The sequence below is a fragment of the Scyliorhinus canicula genome, chromosome 12 (genome assembly GCF_902713615.1).
Source record: "Scyliorhinus canicula chromosome 12, sScyCan1.1, whole genome shotgun sequence".
NCBI lineage: Eukaryota > Metazoa > Chordata > Chondrichthyes > Carcharhiniformes > Scyliorhinidae > Scyliorhinus > Scyliorhinus canicula.
Window position 1 is genome coordinate 150,008,568 of NC_052157.1, and position 22,467 is coordinate 150,031,034.

Consider the following 22,467-nt stretch of genomic DNA (forward strand, 5'->3'; position numbering starts at 1 on the left):
AGATAGTATAACAGCTGCAGAAAGGCAGTTCGAGGGGGATCTGCCTACTGAGGTAATATGGGTTGAAGTCAGAAATAGGAAAGGAGCAGTCACCTTGTTGGGAGTTTTCTATAGGCCCCCCAATAGCGGAACAGATTGGGAAACAGATTTTGGAAAGGTGCAGAAGTCACAGGGTAGTAGTCATGGGTGACTTCAACTTCCCAAACATTGAGTGGAAACTCTTTAGATCAAATAGTTTGGATGGGGTAGTGTTTGTGCAGTGTGTCCAGGAAGCTTTTCTAACACAGTATGTAGATTGTCCGACCAGAGGGGAGGCCATATTGGATTTAGTACTTGGTAATGAACCAGGGCAGGTGATAGATTTGTTAGTGGGGGAGCATTTTGGAGGTAGTGACCACAATTCTGTGACTTTCACTTTAGTTATGGAGAGGGATAGGTGCGTGCAACAGGGCAAGGTTTACAATTGGGGGAAGGGTATATACAATGCTGTCAGACAAGAATTGAAGTGCAGAAGTTGGGAACATAGGCTGTCAGGGAAGGACACAAGTGAAATGTGGAACTTGTTCAAGGATCAGATACTGCGTGTCCTTGATATGTATGTCCCTGTCAGGTAGGGAAGAAATGGTCGAGTGAGGGGACCATGGTTGACAAGAGAGGTTGAATGTCTTGTTAAGAGGAAGAAGGAGACTTATGTAAGGCTGAAGAAACAAGGTTCAGACAGGGCGCTGGAGGGATACAAGATAGCCAGGAGGGAACTGAAGAAAGGGATTAGGAGAGCTAAGAGAGGGCATGAAAAATCTTTGGCAGGTAGGATCAAGGAAAACCCCAAGGCCTTTTACACATATGTGAGAAATATGAGAATGACTAGAGCGAGGGTAGGTCCGATCAAGGACAGCAGCGGGAGATTGTGTATTGAGTCTGAAGAGATAGGAGAGGTCTTGAACAAGTATTTTTCTTCAGTATTTACAAACGAGAGGGGCCATATTGTTGGAGAGGACAGTGTGAAACAGACTGATAAGCTCGAGGAGATACTTGTCAGGAAGGAAGATGTGTTGCGCGTTTTGAAAAACTTGAGGATAGACAAGTCCCCCGGGCCTGACGGGATATATCCAAGGATTCTATGGGAAGCAAGAAATGAAATTGCAGAGCCGTTGGCAATGATCTTTTCGTCCTCGCTGTCAACAGGGGTGGTACCAGAGGATTGGAGAGTGGCGAATGTCGTGCCCCTGTTCAAAAAAGGGAATAGGGATAACCCTGGGAATTACAGGCCAGTTAGCCTTACTTCGGTGGTAGGCAAAGTAATGGAAAGGGTACTGAGGGATAGGATTTCTGAGCATCTGGAAAGACACTGCTTGATTAGGGATAGTCAGCACGGATTTGTGAGGGGTAGGTCTTGCCTTACAAGTCTTATTGACTTCTTTGAGGAGGTGACCAAGCATGTGGATGAAGGTAAAGCAGTGGATGTAGTGTACATGGATTTTAGTAAGGCATTTGATAAGGTTCCCCATTGTAGGCTTGTACAGAAAGTAAGGAGGCATGGGATAGTGGGAAATTTGGCCAGTTGGATAACAAACTGGCTAACCGATAGAAGACAGAGAGTGGTGGTGGATGGCAAATATTCAGCCTGGAGCCCAGTTATCAGTGGCGTACCGCAGGGATTAGTTCTGGGTCCTCTGCTATTTGTGATTTTCATTAACGGCTTGGATGAGGGAGTTGAAGGGTGGGTCAGTAAATTTGCAGATGATACAAAGATTGGTGGAGTTGTGGATAGTGAGGAGGGCTGTTGTCGGCTGCAAAGAGACATAGATAGGATGCAGAGCTGGGCTGAGAAGTGGCAGATGGAGTTTAACCCTGACAACTGTGAGGTTGTCCATTTTGGAAGGACAAATTTGAATGCGGAATACAGGGTTAACGGTAGGGTTCTTGGCAATGTGGAGGAGCAGAGAGATTTTGGGGTCTATGTTCATAGATCTTTGAAAGTTGCCACTCAAGTGGATAGAGCTGTGAAGAAGGCCTATGGTGTGCTAGCGTTCATTAGCAGAGGGATTGAATTTAAGAGCCGTGAGGTGGTGATGCAGCTGTACAAAACTTTGGTCAGGCCACATTTGGAGTACTGTGTGCATTTCTGGTCGCCTCATTTTAGGAAGGATGTGGAAGCTTTGGAAAAGGTGCAAAGGATATTTACCAGGATGTTGCCTGGAATGGAGAGTAGGTCTTACGAGGAAAGGTTGAGGGAACTAGGGCTTTTCTCATTAGAATGGAGAAGGATGAGGGGCAACTTGATAGAGGTTTATAAGATGATCAGGGGAATAGATAGAGTAGACAGTCAGAGACTTTTTCCCCGGGTGGAACAAACCATTACAAGGGGACATAAATTTAAGATAAATGGTGGAAGATATAGAGGGGATGTCAGAGGTAGGTCTTTACCCAGAGAGTAGTGGGGGCATGGAATGCACTGCCTGTGGAAGTAGTTGAGTCGGAAACGTTAGGGACCTTTAAGCGGCTATTGGATAGGTACATGGATTAGGGTAGAATAATGGAGTGTAGATTAACTTCTTCTTAAGTGCAGCACGGTAGCATGGTGGATAGCACAATTGCTTCACAGCTCCAGGGTCCCAAGTTCGATTTCGACTTGGGTCACTGTCTGTGTGGAGTCTGCACATCCTCCCCGTGTGTGCGTGGGTTTCCTCCGGGTGCTCCGGTTTCCTCCCACAGTCCAAAGATGTGCAGGTTGGGTGGATTGGCCATGAAAAATTGCCCTTAGTGTCCAAAATTCTATGATTAACCTAGGACAAAAGTTCGGCACAACATCGTGGGCCGAAGGGCCTGTTCTGTGCTGTATTTCTCTATCTATCTAACCTGGGAGGTTATTTGACAAAGAGTCTTCCAGTCTCGAAACGTTGGCCCCCTTCTCTCTCTCCACAGATACTGTCAGGCCTGCTGAGAATGTCCAGTATTCTCTGTTTCAGATTCCAACATCCGCAGTAATTTTTTTTTTATCTTAGGTCATTATTGCTGGATCTAGTTACAGAAACTTTGCTATTTTCCTGCTTCAGTAATCTGCACTTTCCTCTAATGGCCCGTAACTGCGTGAGAGGGACAATCAGCCACTTAACTGCGCTTGAAATGGAAAGGGCCTGTCTCTCCCGACTTTCCTGACTCAGGCCGGGACTGAGGAAGTGAAGCGCCCCCAGCTCCAGCAGCGGAGTATAAAAGGAGCGGAGCGACGGAGGACGCGCCCCCATTTTACGGCAGTAGCTGCCATAAAGCAGGTGAGTTTAAAGGTTCCATTGCCAGGGAGAAGCTAAGTTTATTTTATTTTAATTCACATTTTTAACCTTTTAACATTCGAAACACATAACACTACACAGTAAAACCAACACAAAACCCCCAACCTCCTCCCCCCCATCCCCCCCCCCCCCCCCATACCCTAACCCACCTTGCACCCCCGCAGCAGCTGATGGTAACCAGCTCCTTGAAATGTAATATAAACAAACCCCATCTCTTTTGGAACCTTTCACCCGCCCCTCAGAGGAAATGTCACCTTTTCCAAGTCCAAGAACTCCATTAAATCCCCAGCCACACCGAGGCACAGGGTGGAGAGATTGACCCCCACCACAACAGGACCCGCCTGCGAGCAATCAATGAGGCGAAGGCTAAAACACCTGCAACTCCAGTAAGGCCCCGACTCCCCAAATATGGCCCCCAGGGGACTGGACTCTAAATCCACATGGACATGGTGCTCAAGAATGATCTCCAAAATTTATCCAACTTTGGGCAGGACCAGAACATGTGGACGTGATTGGCCGAACTCTCCTAACTATTAACTCCTAATCATCTAATCTCAGAATCCCCAAAGTCACATGATATATATATATGACTGTTTTGTGGTTCCCTCTAGTGGTAAGAAGCATTGTCATTAATGTGTTAACTCTTTACATCCCAGTCAATATACATATCATTGCAGGGGGGGATGGACATCTGGACGGTCTGGACATCGAGGGGGAGATGGGGGGTTGGACATTGGAGGGGTTCAGATATCGGGGAGTTTGCACTTCAGGGCGGTTTCAGACATGGGGGAGGGTTGGGAGGTCTCCGGACATTGGGAGGGTATACAGACATCGGGGGGTTTGGGCATCAGACCGGGTGTCCAGACATTGAAGTGGGAGTCTGTACATTGGGGAGGGGGTGGGTCTGAACATCAGGAGTGGGGTTCAAGATATTAGGGGGATGTTGGAGTCGGGGGGAGGTGTTGGGACAGGGGATGGATCTCGGTTCGGATTGGGGGGGGGGTGTTGGGACAGGGGATGGATCTCGGTTCGGATTGGGGGGGGGTGTTGTTTGGGTCTGGTTGGAGGGGTAAGGTGAAGGGTGTCAGGACGGGGGGGGGGATCAAATTGGGTGTGTCATTCGGATTGGGCGTGCTGTTTGGCTCTGGGTAAGGGGCTTGGGTTGGGGAAGAGCAGTCGTTCGGACCTGGGGGTGATGCTCAGGAGTGGGTCGCGGAGGGGGCGAGGAGGGGGTCAGGTCAGGCGGTATGGGGCAGGGCCAGTTGCATCGGGTAAGGGCACGCTGGCCAGGGCAAGGGGCAGTTGTGTTTGGGGGTGGGGGATACGGTGATGGGGGTGGGCGTGGGGGGCTTAGTTACAGGGTGTGTGTTGAATATATCTTACAGGGCTCGGTCCAGGTCTTTCAAATAGTTACTCTGAAGTCAGAAGTGCTTTTTTTCCTTCTAGCTATTTCAGAGTAACTATTATTGTAAAACTGGCAGAAACATTCGAGGTTAGTGATTTAAATCACTTTATTGGATGGTTCGCAGCCCGGTGCAATTGTCCAGAGGAAGTTAGCCCTCTGGACAGTTGTCGGGTAATCCCTTACCTTCTTTTTATTCGTTCATGAGACGTGGGCGTTGCTGGCTGCGCCAGCATTTATTGCCCATCCCTAATTGCCCTTGAGGGGGCAGTTAAAAGATCTGAAGTCACATGTAGGCCAGACCAGGTAAAGACAGCAGATTTCCTTCCCTAAAGAACATTAACGAACCAGATGGACAATCGATTGGGACAATTAGTGAACAATCGCCAATGGTCATCATCAGACTTTTAATTCCATTCTTATTGAATTCAAATTTCACCATCTGCAGTGGTGGGATTTGAACCTGGGTCTGCAGATCATTAACCTGGGTGTCTGGTTAACTGGTCCAATGACAATACCACTACACCACCCCACCTGGGAACATTCGAGTGAGATTCCCCAGCGCATCTTGTGGTACCTTCTCAATGCAACACGGGGAGCCAGGAAGTTTTGGCCTTATCTCTTGGCACAACTTCATTAGCTTGTTGCTGCATAGTGCTTGGCAGTGACGAAGCCTGGGTGAAAAGGCCCAGTGGACGATTCACTGTGTTCAAGTTGAGGATTTATTGAGGTACATGCACTGCCCTTCAATGTCCAATCTTGAGAAATGACTTACTTTGATCACAGGCACGTGGATCTAGAAATCGCCATCTCCAAGATGGTGGGATGAACACTCAGGCATATTGTTGCGGTCATTTAGCCAGATTTAACCCACTTAAGATAGATAAAAGGGTTAAATTCTGTTTCAAAAGGTATTGCAATGGGAAGTCATGTGACTGCATTGGGTATTCAGGCCATTAATACTATGTACTAACAGGCAGAAGCGCGCAAAGGAAGCATTTCGATAGAGCAAGGACTAATGTTTTAACACCAACCTCATTTGTCCATTGGCTGTTAAGTGTTTCAGCATGTAATACCGGTCAAAGACACTAGATGGCCACCATGCTCCACAGCAGGGGGTTTTCCTTCATGCCTGAAACTATCCAAGTTTGTGAGCAAAAGATTTGTGATCTTCGCACCAATGAGACACTTGCCAGGAGAGCTGATACTTCTCCAGTGGGAGTATCCTTCTGACAGTACGGTGATTTTTTTAGAATATTTTTTCTTGTAGAAAGAGATAAGGAGGAAGTAGGGAATGAGGTCGCATTCAATGAAGAAAGGGTACGGTGGGAGGAGGGGGGGGGATAAGGGTTCAGGGGGGTGCAGAGAGAGGCACAGACAAGGGTACGGGGGGGAGAGAAGAACAATTGCAGAAACAGGAAAGAGGTGCTTGGTGGCATGCGTGCGGGCAGGGCCCATGGGTGGGTCTCAGCCAAGGGGGTGGGCACCAGTTGAAATGAAATGAAATGAAAATCGCTTATTGTCACGAGTAGGCTTCAATGAAGTTACTGTGGAAAGCCCCTAGTCGCCACATTCCGGCGCCTGTCCGGGGAGGCTGGTAAGGGAATCGAACCGTGCTGCTAGCCTGCTTGGTCTGCTTTAAAAGCCAGCGATTTAGCTCAGTGAGCTAAACCAGCCCCTGGACTGTAGCTGTGGGTCCTTTGGCAGGGCACCGGTTGTGTCTACTTGGCATGGTGACAGCCAGGATGGGTTAGCTGAGAGTGTGACTGGCGGGACGTCTGCGAGGGACAGTGAGCCAGGGTGGGTGCCGATGTCCACGGTGCATCAGCCGGTGGACGCGCTCCACAGCTCCCCTGCTGCCCCTGCAGTGGGGCAACACCTCGGATGGGTGCACTGGGTTGTGCCAACACCTGATGGGCCACGCGCATCCTGTTGATGAGTTGGCCGGGGTCTGTGGGCTCCTTGGGGGGGGGGGTAGCCTTGGGTGGGGGAGGGGGGCCTGGGGTGGTGGGGGGGCCACCTATATGCCTGGTGACGCTCTGCACATTTGCGGGTCATAGTGGGCAGTCTGCGGAGTGCGCAGTCAAATGGCTGCCTTGCAGGTCGCAGCAATGGCGATCCATTCTTAGACACCCAGATCCTGGGGGGGAGACCCCGACCCCCGGCCCATCTCCTGGTTGACCCCCGCCAGTCCCTCCGGCCCTGGCAGATGTCCCCCGGCCAGCGGCGAAACTTGCAGCCCACCATTGTGTCTTTGGTAACTTGCCTTACCTCCTCTCTCTCCCTCATCGGGCCAAGGTGCCTGTTTCCCGATTTTAAACACAACAAGTGAACCGTGCCGTTGTCACTTCCGCCTGATGGAGGCGGAGCATCGCGGGAGGCCAGTGAATACCGGGTCGGGCCTGTTGATGATATACTAATGGCCGTTACTGGATAATGTGCATGCCCACGTTGATGCGCAATATGGAACGCATTCATACCGATATTGAGGTACCGGAGCTTGGCATTCTGTCAGGGGTCCCGGCACCGACCTCGATTTTTGGCTGACGTGCGAATCTCCACCCAATCGTGATGGGCTATTCCAGCAACGCTGGCAGAGGATTCCACCCATTATCTTCGGGCCTCACCACAGGCTGCTCCCGAATCACCAGCTCCCTCCCTCTTCCTGGCAGCTGTGTGAGGCTGACTCCCCCCCCCCCCCCCATCCACCAGCCTTGGTATTATAGTTCACCCTAGGTTGAGTTAACGACCGCATATTTGGGGCAGCACGGTAGCATGGTGGTTAGCATAAATGCTTCACAGCTCCAGGGTCCCAGGTTCGATTCCCGGCTGGGTCACTGTCTGTGCGGAGTCTGCACGTCCTCCCCGTGTGTGCATGGGCTTCCTCCGGGTGCTCCGGTTTCCTCCCACAGTCCAAAGATGTGCGGGTTAGGTGGATTGGCCATGATAAATTGCCCGTAGTGTCCTAAAAAGTAAGGTTAAGGGGGGGGTTTGTTGGGTAACGGGTATAGGGTGGATACGTGGGTTTGAGTAGAGAGATCATTGCTCGGCACAACATTGAGGGCCGAAGGGCCTGTTCTGTGCTGTACTGTTCTATGTTCTATATCCACACCATCACTAAGACTGCCCACTCATGTGAGATCACCAACTCCATTCAGTTTGCCTGCCATTGAAACTGTTACCTATACCTTTGCCACCTCTAGTCTGGACTGTCCCTGTACCCTTCTGGCAAGCCTGCCGAGGCTCCGCCCTCCATCAGTTTAAGGTCATCCAAAACTCTGCTGCCCCCATCGTAACTCAACACCAAGTTCTGTTCACCATCACCGCTGTGCTCACTGAGAAACCTCAATTTTAAATCCTTCATACCTTCGTCCCCTTCCGACCTCTGTCGTCTTTCCAACTCTTCTATACGGCTCAGGAACCTGGACTATGTACAGACGTCACCTCATGGCCCTGGAGAGGTACCATCGATGCTGTCTGAGACGGATTCTCCGTATCGGCTGGAAGGGAGGCGTACACCGACGTAAGTGTGCTTGAAGGAGTTTGAAGGGTGGGAGAGTGCAGGGCAGGTAAGTAGGAGCCTCCAGGAGGTTGGGTGGGTGATGGGTGGGGGTCCTAGAAGGAAGGGGGTGCTGTAATGAGGCTTGGGGGGGGCCTGATGAGGGTGGACCCCCAGGGAACCCATAGCGGGGTGTCCTCACTTGGGGGGTGTGGGGTAGTGTCCATATATGTAGGGGGGTGACATTATCCATGGATGGGGGAGGTGGGGGACCCACAAGCTCACTTAGAGATCAATGCACCCTTTCAAAATAGCGGCCAAATCTCTGAGTTCAGCTCCCCAGTCCTTACAACAGTGTGACGAAAGGTAAGTGACTCGCTGCCGGCAATGGAGCCAAACAGGCCGCACCTGTAAGTTCTAGAAGCTAGAGGGGGCGATCACCTTGACTAGAGCGCTGGCCGGTCTGGATCTAGCTCAGCCTGAAGGGGTTCTCTCCATCAGGACCTCGTAGGGGAGACAGATTTGAGAAGTGACAGGCCAATTCACAGGGAATCTGAATCGACAGCACAAACTGCTCGTAATTTAGCATTAAACTAGCAGCCTTACTCAGAGACGGGTGAAACAAGTTGGTTTAAGGGTTGCTACTCTGAAGTTAGGGTTAAGATGTAAGGAAAGAGGAAAATTTGTTTTGTCGCTGTTTTTGTTGGATTTACAGGAATAAGGTGGGTGAACTTAAGGCATGGATCGGTACTTGGGACTACGATGTGGTGGCCATCACGGAAACTTGGATAGAAGAGGGGCAGAAATGGTTGTTAGAGGTCCCTGGTTATAGATGTTTCAACAAGATTAGGGAGGATGGTAAAAGAGGTTGGGGGGGGGGGGGGGGGGGGTGGCATTGTTAATTAGAGATAGTATAACAGCTGCAGAAAGGCAGTTCGAGGGGGATCTGCCTACTGAGGTAATATGGGTTGAAGTCAGAAATAGGAAAGGAGCAGTCACCTTGTTGGGAGTTTTCTATAGGCCCCCCAATAGCGGAACAGATTGGGAAACAGATTTTGGAAAGGTGCAGAAGTCACAGGGTAGTAGTCATGGGTGACTTCAACTTCCCAAACATTGAGTGGAAACTCTTTAGATCAAATAGTTTGGATGGGGTAGTGTTTGTGCAGTGTGTCCAGGAAGCTTTTCTAACACAATATGTAGATTGTCCGATCAGAGGGGAGGCCATATTGGATTTAGTACTTGGTAATGAACCAGGGCAGGTGATAGATTTGTTAGTGGGGGAGCATTTTGGAGGTAGTGACCACAATTCTGTGACTTTCACTTTAGTTATGGAGAGGGATAGGTGCGTGCAACAGGGCAAGGTTTACAATTGGGGGAAGGGTATATACAATGCTGTCAGACAAGAATTGAAGTGCAGAAGTTGGGAACATAGGCTGTCAGGGAAGGACACAAGTGAAATGTGGAACTTGTTCAAGGATCAGATACTGCGTGTCCTTGATATGTATGTCCCTGTCAGGTAGGGAAGAAATGGTCGAGTGAGGGAACCATGGTTGACAAGAGAGGTTGAATGTCTTGTTAAGAGGAAGAAGGAGACTTATGTAAGGCTGAAGGAACAAGGTTCAGACAGGGCGCTGGAGGGATACAAGATAGCCAGGAGGGAACTGAAGAAAGGGATTAGGAGAGCTAAGAGAGGGCATGAAAAATCTTTGGCAGGTAGGATCAAGGAAAACCCAAGGCCTTTTACACATATGTGAGAAATATGAGAATGACTAGAGCGAGGGTAGGTCCGATCAAGGACAGTAGCGGGAGATTGTGTATTGAGTCTGAAGAGATAGGAGAGGTCTTGAACAAGTATTTTTCTTCAGTATTTACAAACGAGAGGGGCCATATTGTTGGAGAGGACAGTGTGAAACAGACTGATAAGCTCGAGGAGATACTTGTCAGGAAGGAAGATGTGTTGCGCGTTTTGAAAAACTTGAGGTTAGACAAGTCCCCCGGGCCTGACGGGATATATCCAAGGATTCTATGGGAAGCAAGAAATGAAATTGCAGAGCCGTTGGCAATGATCTTTTCGTCCTCGCTGTCAACAGGGGTGGTACCAGAGGATTGGAGAGTGGCGAATGTCGTGCCCCTGTTCAAAAAAGGGAATAGGGATAACCCTGGGAATTACAGGCCAGTTAGCCTTACTTCAGTGGTAGGCAAAGTAATGGAAAGGGTACTGAGGGATAGGATTTCTGAGCATCTGGAAAGACACTGCTTGATTAGGGATAGTCAGCACGGATTTGTGAGGGGTAGGTCTTGCCTTACAAGTCTTATTGACTTCTTTGAGGAGGTGACCAAGCATGTGGATGAAGGTAAAGCAGTGGATGGAGTGTACATGGATTTTAGTAAGGCATTTGATAAGGTTCCCCATTGTAGGCTTGTACAGAAAGTAAGGAGGCATGGGATAGTGGGAAATTTGGCCAGTTGGATAACAAACTGGCTAACCGATAGAAGACAGAGAGTGGTGGTGGATGGCAAATATTCAGCCTGGAGCCCAGTTATCAGTGGCGTACCGCAGGGATTAGTTCTGGGTCCTCTGCTATTTGTGATTTTCATTAACGACTTGGATGAGGGAGTTGAAGGGTGGGTCAGTAAATTTGCAGATGATACGAAGATTGGTGGAGTTGTGGATAGTGAGGAGGGCTGTTGTCGGCTGCAAAGAGACATAGATAGGATGCAGAGCTGGGCTGAGAAGTGGCAGATGGAGTTTAACCCTGACAAGTGTGAGGTTGTCCATTTTGGAAGGACAAATTTGAATGCGGAATACAGGGTTAACGGTAGGGTTCTTGGCAATGTGGAGGAGCAGAGAGATTTTGGGGTCTATGTTCATAGATCTTTGAAAGTTGCCACTCAAGTGGATAGAGCTGTGAAGAAGGCCTATGGTGTGCTAGCGTTCATTAGCAGAGGGATTGAATTTAAGAGCCGTGAGGTGGTGATGCAGCTGTACAAAACTTTGGTCAGGCCACATTTGGAGTACTGTGTGCAGTTCTGGTCGCCTCATTTTAGGAAGGATGTGGAAGCTTTGGAAAAGGTGCAAAGGAGATTTACCAGGATGTTGCCTGGAATGGAGAGTAGGTCTTACGAGGAAAGGTTGAGGGAACTAGGGCTTTTCTCATTAGAATGGAGAAGGATGAGGGGCAACTTGATAGAGGTTTATAAGATGATCAGGGGAATAGATAGAGTAGACAGTCAGAGACTTTTTCCCCGGGTGGAACAAACCATTACAAGGGGACATAAATTTAAGATAAATGGTGGAAGATATAGAGGGGATGTCAGAGGTAGGTTCTTTACCCAGAGAGTAGTGGGGGCATGGAATGCACTGCCTGTGGAAGTAGTTGAGTCGGAAACGTTAGGGACCTTCAAGCGGCTATTGGATAGGTACATGGATTAGGGTAGAATAATGGAGTGTAGATTAACTTCTTCTTAAGTGCAGCACGGTAGCATTGTGGATAGCACAATGGCTTCACAGCTCCAGGGTCCCAAGTTCGATTTCGACTTGGGTCACTGTCTGTGTGGAGTCTGCACATCCTCCCCGTGTGTGCGTGGGTTTCCTCCGGGTGCTCCGGTTTCCTCCCACAGTCCAAAGATGTGCAGGTTGGGTGGATTGGCCATGAAAAATTGCCCTTAGTGTCCAAAATTCTATGATTAACCTAGGACAAAAGTTCGGCACAACATCGTGGGCCAAAGGGCCTGTTCTGTGCTGTATTTCTCTATCTATCTAACCTGGGAGGTTATTTGACAAAGAGTCTTCCAGTCTCGAAATGTTGGCCCCCTTCTCTCTCTCCACAGATACTGTCAGGCCTGCTGAGATTGTCCAGTATTCTCTGTTTCTGTTTCAGATTCCAACATCCGCAGTAATTTGTTTTTATCTTTGGTCATTATTGCTGGATCTAGTTACAGAAACTTTGCTATTTTCCTGCTTCAGTAATCTGCACTTTCCTCTAATGGCCCGTAACTGCGTGAGAGGGGCAATCAGCCACTTAACTGCGCTTGAAATGGAAAGGGCCTGTCTCTCCCGCCTTTCCTGACTCAGGCCGGGACTGAGGATGTGAAGCGCCCCCAGCTCCAGCAGCGGAGTATAAAATGAGCGGAGCGACGGAGGACGCGCCCCCATTTTACGGCAGTAGCTGCCATAAAGCAGGTGAGTTTAAAGGTTCCATTGCCAGGGAGAAGCTAAGTTTATTTTATTTTAATTCACATTTTTAACCTTTTAACATTCGAAACACATAACACTACACAGTAAAACCAACACAAAACCCCCAACCTCCTCCCCCCCTTCCCCCCCCCCCTCCACGCCCTAACCCACCTCGCACCCCCGCAGCAGCTGATGGTAACCAGCTCCTTGAAATGTAATATAAACAAACCCCATCTCTTTTGGAACCTTTCACCCGCCCCTCAGAGGAAATGTCACCTTTTCCAAGTCCAAGAACTCCATTAAATCCCCAGCCACACCGAGACACAGGGCGGAGAGATTGACCCCCACCCCAACAGGACCCGCCTGCGAGCAATCAATGAGGCGAAGGCTAAAATACCTGCAACTCCAGTAAGGCCCCGACTCCCCAAATATGGCCCCCAGGGGACTGGACTCTAAATCCACATGGACATGGTGCTCAAGAATGATCTCCAAAATTTATCCAACTTTGGGCAGGACCAGAACATGTGGACGTGATTGGACGAACTCTCCTAACTGTTAACTCCTAATCTTCCAATCTCAGAATCCCCAAAGTCACATGATATATATATATGACTGTTTTGTGGTTCCCTCTAGTGGTAAGAAGCATTATCATTAATGTGTTAACTCTTTACATCCCAGTCAATATACATATCATTGCAGGGGGGGATGGACATCTGGACGGTCTGGACATCGAGGGGGAGATGGGGGGTTGGACATTGGAGGGGTTCAGATATCGGGGAGTTTGCACTTCAGGGCGGTTTCAGACATGGGGGGGAGGGTTGGGAGGTCTCCGGACATTGGGAGGGTATACAGACATCGGGGGGTTTGGGCATCAGACCGGGTGTCCAGACATTGAAGTGGGAATCTGTACATTGGGGAGGAGGTGGGTCTGAACATCAGGAGTGGGGTTCAGGATATTAGGGGGATGTTGGAGTCGGGGGGGGGGAGGTGTTGGGACAGGGGATGGATCTCGGTTCGGATTGGGGAGGGGTGTTGTTTGGGTCTGGTTGGAGGGGTAAGGTGAAGGGTGTCAGGACGGGGGGGGGATCAAATTGGGTGTGTCATTCGGATTGGGCGTGCTGTTTGGCTCTGGGTAAGGGGCTTGGGTTGGGGAAGAGCAGTCGTTCGGGACCTGGGGGTGATGCTCAGGAGTGGGTCGCGGAGGGGGCGAGGAGGGGGTCAGGTCAGGTGGTATGGGGCAGGGCCAGTTGCATCGGGTAAGGGCACGCTGGCCAGGGCAAGGGGGAGTTGTGTTTGGGGGTGGGGGATACGGTGATGGGGGTGGGGGTGGGGGGCTTAGTTACAGGGTGTGTGTTGAATATATCTTACAGGGCTCGGTCCAGGTCTGTCAAATAGTTACTCTGAAGTCAGAAGTGCTTTTTTTCCTTCTAGCTATTTCAGAGTAACTATTATTGTAAAACTGGCAGAAACATTCGAGGTTAGTGATTTAAATCACTTTATTGGATGGTTCGCAGCCCGGTGCAATTGTCCAGAGGAAGTTAGCCCTCTGGAAGGTGTCGGGTAATCCCTTACCTTCTTTTTTATTCGTTCATGGGACGTGGGCGTTGCTGGCTGCGCCAGCATTTATTGCCCATCCCTAATTGCCCTTGAGGGGGCAGTTAAAAGATCTGGAGTCACATGTAGGCCAGACCAGGTAAAGACAGCAGATTTCCTTCCCTAAAGAACATTAACGAACCAGATGGACAATCGATTGGGACAATTAGTGAACAATTGTCAATGGTCATCATCAGACTTTTAATTCCATTTTCATTGAATTCAAATTTCACCATCTGCAGTGGTGGGATTTGAACCTGGGTCTGCAGATCATTAACCTGGGTGTCTGGTTAACTGGTCCAGTGACAATACCACTACACCACCCCACCTGGGAACATTCGAGTGAGATTCCCCAGCGCATCTTGTGGTACCTTCTCAATGCAATACAGGGAGCCAGGAAGTTTTGGCCTTATCTCTTGGCACAACTTCATTAGCTTGTTGCTGCATAGTGCTTGGCAGTGACGAAGCCTGGGTGAAAAGGCCCAGTGGACGATTCACTGTGTTCAAGTTGAGGATTTATTGAGGTACATGCACTGCCCTTCAATGTCCAATCTTGAGAAATGACTTACTTTGATCACAGGCACGTGGATCTAGAAATCGCCATCTCCAAGATGGTGGGATGAACACTCAGGCATATTGTTGCGGTCATTTAGCCAGATTTAACCCACTTAAGATAGATAAAAGGGTTAAATTCTGTTTCAAAAGGTATTGCAATGGGAAGTCATGTGACTGCATTGGGTATTCAGGCCATTAATACTACTAACAGGCAGAAGCGCGCAAAGGAAGCATTTCGATAGAGCAAGGGCTAATGTTTTAACACCAACCTCATTTGTCCATTGGCTGTGAAGCGTTTCAGCATGTAATACCGGTCAAAGACACTAGATGGCCACCATGCTCCACAGCAGGGGGGTTTCCTTCATGCCTGAAACTATCCAAGTTTGTGAGCAAAAGATTTGTGATCTTCGCACCAATGAGACACTTGCCAGGAGAGCTGATACTTCTCCAGTGGGAGTATCCTTCTGACAGTACGGTGATTTTTTTAGAATATTTTTTCTTGTAGAAAGAGATAAGGAGGAAGTAGGGAATGAGGTCGCATTCAATGAAGAAAGGGTACGGTGGGAGGAGGGGGGGGGGGAATAAGGGTTCAGGGGGGTGCAGAGAGAGGCACAGACAAGGGTACGGGGGGGAGAGAAGAACAATTGCAGAAACAGGAAAGAGGTGCTTGGTGGCATGCGTGCGGGCAGGGCCCATGGGTGGGTCTCAGCCAAGGGGGTGGGCACCAGTTGGGACGCGCTCCACAGCTCCCCTGCTGCCCCTGCAGTGGGGCAACACCTCGGATGGGTGCACTGGGTTGTGCCAACACCTGATGGGCCACGCGCATCCTGTTGATGAGTTGGCCGGGGTCTGTGGGCTCCTCGGGGGGGGGGGGGTAGCCTTGGGTGGGGGAGGAGGGCCTGGGGTGGTGGGGGGGCCACCTATATGGCTGGTGACGCTCTGCACATTTGCGGGTCATAGTGGGCAGTCTGCGGAGTGCGCAGTCAAATGGCTGCTTTGCGGGTCGCAGGACACCCAGATCCTGGGGGGGAGACCCCGACCCCCGGCCCATCTCCTGGTTGACCCCTGCCAGTCCCTCCGGCCCTGGCAGACGTCCCCCGGCCAGCGGCGAAACTTGCAGCCCACCATTGTGTCTTTGGTAACTTGCCTTACCTCCTCTCTCTCCCTCATCGGGCCAAGGTGCCTGTTTCCCGATTTTAAACACCACAAGTGAACCGTGCCGTTGTCACTTCCGCCTGATGGAGGCGGAGCATCGCGGGAGGCCAGTGAATACCGGGTCGGGCCTGTTGATGATATACTAATGGGCATTACTGGATAATGTGCATGCCCACGTTGATGCGCAATATGGAACGCATTCATACCGATATTGAGGTACCGGAGCTTGGCATTCTGTCAGGGGTCCCGGCACCGACCTCGATTTTTGGCTGACGTGCGATTCTCCACCCAATCGTGATGGGCTATTCCAGCATTGCTGGCAGAGGATTCCGCCCATTATCTTCGGGCCTCACCACAGGCTGCTCCCGAATCACCAGCTCCCTCCCTCTTCCTGGCAGCTGTGTGAGGCTGACTCCCCCCCCCCCCCGTCCACCAGTCTTGGTATTATAGTTCACCCTAGGTTGAGTTAACGACCGTATATCCACACTATCACTAAGACTGCCCACTCCTGTGACATCACCAACTCCATTCAGTTTGCCTGCCATTGAAACTGTTACCTATACCTTTGCCACCTCTAGTCTGGACTGTCCCTGTACCCTTCTGGCCAGACTGCCGAGGCTCCGCCCTCCATCAGTTTAAGGTCATCCAAAACTCTGCTGCCCCCATCGTAACTCAACACCAAGTTCTGTTCACCATCACCGCTGTGCTCACTGAGAAACCTCAATTTTAAATCCTTCATACCTTCGTCCCCTTCCGACCTCTGTCGTCTTTCCAACTCTTCTATACGGCTCAGGAACCTGGACTATGTACAGACGTCACCTCATGGCCCTGGAGAGGTACCATCGATGCTGTCTGAGACGGATTCTCCGTATCGGCTGGAAGGGAGGCGTACACCGACGTAAGTGTGCTTGAAGGAGTTTGAAGGGTGGGAGAGTGCAGGGCAGGTAAGTAGGAGCCTCCAGGAGGTTGGGTGGGTGATGGGTGGGGGTCCTAGAAGGAAGGGGGTGCTGTAATGAGGCTTGGGGGGGCCTGATGAGGGTGGACCCCCAGGGAACCCATAGCGGGGTGTCCTCATTTGGGGGGTGTGGGGTAGTGTCCATATATGTAGGGGGGTGACATTATCCATGGATGGGGGAGGTGGGGGACCCACAAGCTCACTTAGAGATCAATGCACCCTTTCAAAATAGCGGCCAAATCTCTGAGTTCAGCTCCCCAGTGCTAAACAAAAGTGGGCTAAACCGGTGGGCCATATAGTGACTAAGGGCGGAATTCTCCGGCCCCCGAGATTCGGCGGGGGCGGGAATTGCACCGCACCGGTCGGCGGGCCCCCCGTGGCGATTCTCGGGCCCGCGATGGGCCGATGTCCTGCCGCTGACAGGCCTTTCCCACCGCCGTGGTTTAAACCACCTCTGGTACCGGCAGGATTGGTGGCGCGGGCCGGTTCCGGGGTCCTGGGGGGGGCGCGGGGCAATCTGACCCCGGGGGGTGACCCCACGGTGGCCTGGCCTGCGATCGGGGCCCACCGATTGGTGGATGGGCCTGTGCCGTGGGGGTACTCCTTTACTTCTGCCCCACCATGGCCTTCACCATGGCGGGGGCGGGAGAGACCCCCTCCCCTGTGCATGCGCCGGTATGACGTCAGCAGCTGCTAACGCACCGGCGCACGCGCGGACTTCTGCCAGCCGGCGAAGGCCTTTCGGCCCCGGCTGGCGGAGCGGGAGCCATTCCCGCGCGGGCCTAGCCCCTAAAGTTGCAGATAATTCTGCACCTTTGGGGAGGCCCGAAGCCGGAGTGGTTCATGCCACTCCGTCCCGCCGGGACCCCCCCCCCCCGCCCTGCCGGGTAGGGGAGAATCCCGGCCTAAGTGTCATTGAACAGTGGTGGATCTCTCGCTAATCAAGCCGGTGGGAAACTTTCTGAAAACTCCCCTCAAATGAACTTTGACATTTTTGGGGAGAATCGGGACCAACGCATCAAATCGAAAGTGTGACCTGTAGTGTGGTATACTTGTATTTCCGAAGGAGCATTTGACAAGACGCCACATCTAAAGGTAATACACAAAATAAGAGGTAACATATCAGCATTGACAGAAAGCCCAGCAATGACTCTACTTTCCCAGAAGACTGAGGAAATATGGCATGCCAGCTACGACTCTCACCAACTTTTACAGATGCCCCATGGAAAGCATTCTTTCTGATTGTATCACAGCCTGGTATGGATCCTGCTCTGCCCAAGACCGCAGGAAACTACAAAAGGTTGTGAATGTAGCCCAATCCATCACGCAAACCAGCCTCCCATCCATCGACCCTGTCTACAATTCCCGCTGCCTCAGAAAGGCAGCCAGCATAATTAAGGACCCCACGCACCCCGGACATACTGGGCGCGATTCTCCCAGACAGGGAGAAATCGTAAGGCTGGCGTCAAAACCGGGCGGGTTTGACGCCAGCCTCCCCCTCCCCGACCGGGAACCGATTCTGGTCCCCGGTCGGGGCTAGCATGCCGCCGCCGTAAACTCCGGCATCGCGGGCTTAACAAATTTCGTTAAGCCCACTTGCCAGAGTTTGCGCCGGCTGACGCGTCACATGACGTCAGCCGCGCATGCGCGGATTGGAAGACTCCAACCCGCGCATGCGCGGATGACGTCATCGCGCATTTGCGCGAAACCCGCGCATGCGCGGGCCGGGATGCCCCTCAGCCGCCCCGCGAAGTGATACAGCGGGACGGCGGAAGGACAAAGAGTGCGCGGGAATCGGACCCGCTGCCCGCGATCGGTGGGCACCGATCGCGGGCCCATGGCACCCTTGGCACGGCCGTGGTACTGCCGTGCCAATCGGTGCCATGGTTGCCAAGATCGGGACTTTACGGCCGTTTTTACGAACGGCCAGACCAGGTGTGTTTGCCGTTCGTAAAAACGGCCGTAAAGGGCTTGGAAATCGGCCCATCGACCAGCTGAGAATCGCTGCTGGCCATAAAAAAACGGCGGCAGCGATTCGTGTCGGGAGTTGGGCGTGGGGGGGGGAGAATAGCGGGAGGGCGTCGGACTAGCGTGGCCGTAAAAATTTACGACCCCCGCTATTCTCCGCACCGTCGTGAGTGCGGAGAATTGCGCCCACTCTCTTCCACGTTCTTCCGTCAGGAAAAAGATACAAAAGTTTGAGGTCACGTACCAACCGACTCAAAAACAGCTTCTTCCCTACTGCCATCAGACTTTTGAATGGACCTACCTCGTATTAAGATTATCTTTTCTCTACACCTTGCTATAACTGTAACATTATATTCTGCAGTCTCACCTTCCCTCTCTATGTACGGTATGCATTGTTTGTACAGCATGCAAGAAACAACACTTTTCACTGTATACTCATACATGCGACAATAATAAATCAAATCAAATCAAATCAGCTAACAGGAAAGCGAGTATGTCGAAATGGATCAATTTCAGGCAAAATGTAACAAGTGGCATACCACCAGGGTCAATGCTGGGGCCCCTAATATTTACAACCGGTATCGATGTGGCTAAATCTGCTGATGACAGAAAGACAGGTCGGAAAGTAAGTTGTGAAGGAAAATAAATAGTGAGTAAGTGATGAGTAAGTGATGAGTGAGTGGGCAGGAATTTGGCAGGCGGAGTCTGAGGTGGGAATGTGGGAAATGTGAACTTCTCCACTTTGGCAGGAGGGCTCGAAAAGCAGCGAATGATTGCAGTGGAGAGAGATTGCAGAACTCCGAGGGACAGAGGGATCTGGCCATCCTGCTGCATTGTTTTTTAAAATTTGTCTATGGGATGTGGGCATCGCTGGCTGCCTCAGTATTTATTGCCCATCCTTAATTACCCCGAGTGCCGTGATCAGCCATTTCAGAGGGCAGTCAAGAGTTAACCGCATTGCTGTGGATCTGGGGTCACATGTAGGCCAGGCCAGGTAAGGCTGGCGGATTTCTTTCCCGCATGGGCTTTGATAACAATCAACAATGGTTTCAGAAGCCATCATTAGACTTTTAATTCCATTGATTCCATTTACTTCAACTTTCAACATCCAGGTGGGATTCAGACCAGGGTCCCCACAGCGCTACTCTGGGTAGCTCTAGGGGCAGCACGGACCACAAGTGGATAGCACTGTGGCTTCACAGCGCCACGGTCCCATGTTCGATTCCCCGTTGAGTCACTGTCTGCGCGGCGTTCTCCCCGTGTCTGCGTGGGTTTCTTCCGGGTGATCCGGTTTCCTCCCACAGTCCAAAGACATGCAGGTTGGGTGGATTGGTCGTGCTAAATTGCCCGTTGTGTCCAAAAAAATGGTTAGGATGGGTTATTGGGTTATGAGGATAGGGTGAAAGTGAGGGCTTAAGTGGGTTGGTGCAGACTCGATGGGCCAAATGGCCTCCTGCTGCACTGTATGTTCTATGTTCCATGTTCTATGTATCTGGATTACCAATCTAGTGACGATACCAAAGAACAAGAACAAAGAAAATGACAGCACAGGAACAGGCCCTTCGGCCCTCCCAGCCTGCGCCGATCCAGATCCTTTATCTAAACCTGTCTCCTATTTTCCAAGGTCTACTTCCCTCTGTTGCCGCCCATTCATATACCTGTCTAGATGCCTCTTAAATGATGCTATCGTGCCCGCCTCTACCACCTCCGCTGGTAAAGCGTTCCAGGCACCCACCACCCTCTGCGTAAAAAACTTTCCACGCACATCTCCCTTAAACTTTCCCCCTCTCACCTTGAAATCGTGAGCCCTTGTAACTGACACCCCCACTCTTGGAAAAAGCTTGTTGCTATCCACCTTGCCCATACCTCTCATAATTTTGTAGACCTTAGTCAGGTCCCCCCTCAACCTCCGTCTTTCCAACGAAAACAATCCTAATCTACTCAACCTTTCTTCATAGCTAGCACCCTCCATACCAGGCAACATCCTGGTGAACCTCCTCTGCACCCTCTCCAAAGCATCCACATCCTTCTGGTAATGTGGCGACCAGAACTGCACGCAGTTTTCCAAATGTGGCCTAACCAAAGCCCTATACAACTGTAACATGACCTGCCTACTCTTGTACTCAATACCCCGTCCGATGAAGGCAAGCATGCTGTATGCCTTCTTGACCACTCTATCAACTTGCATTGCCACCTTCAGGGTACAATGGACCTGAACTCCCAGATCTCTCTGTACATCAATTTTCCCCAGGACCCTTCCATTGACCATATAGTCCGCTCTTGAATTTGATCTTCCAAAATGCATCACCTCGCATTTGCCTGGATTGAACTCCATCTTCCATTTCTCTGCCCAACTCACCAATCTATCTATATTTTGCTGTATTTTCTGACAGTCCTCCTCGCTATCTGCAACTCCACCAATCTTAGTATCATCTGCAAACTTGCTAATCAGACCACCTATACCTTCCTCCAGGTCATTTATGTAGATCACAAACAACAGTGGTCCGAGCACGGATCCCTGTGGAACACCACTAGTCACCCTTCTCCATTTTGAGACACTCCCTTCCACCACTACTCTCTGTCTCCTGTTGCCCAGCCAGTTCTTTATCCATCTAGCTAGTACACCCTGAACCCCATACGACTTCACTTTTGCCATCAACCTGCCATGGGAAACCTTATCAAACGCCTTACTAAAGTCCATGTATATGACATCCACAGCCCTTCCTTCATCAATTAACTTTGTCACTTCCTCAAAGAATTCTATTAGGTTTGTGAGACATGACCTTCCCTGCACAAAACCATGCTGCCGATCACTGATAAGTCTATTTTCTTCCAGATGTGAATAGATCCTATCCCTCAGTATCTTCTCCAACAGTTTGCCTACCACTGACGTCAAGCTCACAGGTCTGTAATTCCCTGGATTTTCCCTGCTACCCTTCTTAAACAAAGGGACAACATTAGCAATTCTCCAGTCCTCCGGGACCTCACCCGTGCTCAAGGATGCTGAAAAGATATCTGTTAAGGCCCCAGCTATTTCGATCCTCGCTTCCCTCAGTAACCTGGGATAGATCCCATCCGGTCCTGGGGACTTGTCCACCTTAATATCTTTTAGAATACCCAAAACTTCCCTTTTCCGTATGACAACTTGACCTAGAGTATTTAAACATCCATCCCTAGCCTCAACATCCGTCTTGTCCCTCTCCTTTGTGAATACCGATGCAAAGTACTCATTAAGAATCTCACCCATTTCCTCTGAGTCCACGCATAAATTCCCTCTCTTGTATTTGAGTGGGCCAATCCTTTCCCTAGTTACCCTCTTGCTCCTTACATACGAATAAAAGGCTTTGGGATTTTCCTTAACCCTGTTAGCCAAAGATATTTCATGACGCCTTTTAGCCCTTTTTATTGTGTGTTTGAGATTCGTCCTACTTTCCCGATATTCCTCCAAAGCTTCATCAGTTTTGAGTCGCCTCGATCTTACATATGCTTCCTTTTTCATCTTAGCTAGTCTCACAATTTCACCAGTCATCCATGGTTCCCTAATCTTGCCATTTATATCTCTCATTTTCACAGGAACATGTCTGTCCTGCACTCTAATCAACCTTTCCTTAAAAGACTCCCACATTTCAAATGTGGATTTACCCTTAAACAGCTGCTCCCAATCCACATTCCCTAGCTCCTGCCGAATTTTGTTATAATCTGCCTTTCCCCAATTTAGCACTCTTCCTTTCGGACCACTCTTGTCCTTGTCCATGAGTATTCTAAAACTTATGGAATTGTGATCGCTATTCCCAAAGTAATCACCGACTGAAACATCAACCACCTGGCCGGGATCATTCCCCAATACCAGGTCCAGTATGGCCCCTTCCCGAG

The 22,467-nt window shown here is 50.5% G+C and overlaps 1 protein-coding gene across 1 annotated transcript in view; it reads left to right on the plus strand.

The window, feature by feature from the left end:
* Window positions 1-22,467, plus strand: part of LOC119975030 (carboxypeptidase M-like) — a 127,067-nt gene that overhangs the window by 52,665 nt on the left and 51,935 nt on the right. The gene's annotated exons all lie outside the window — the stretch shown is intronic.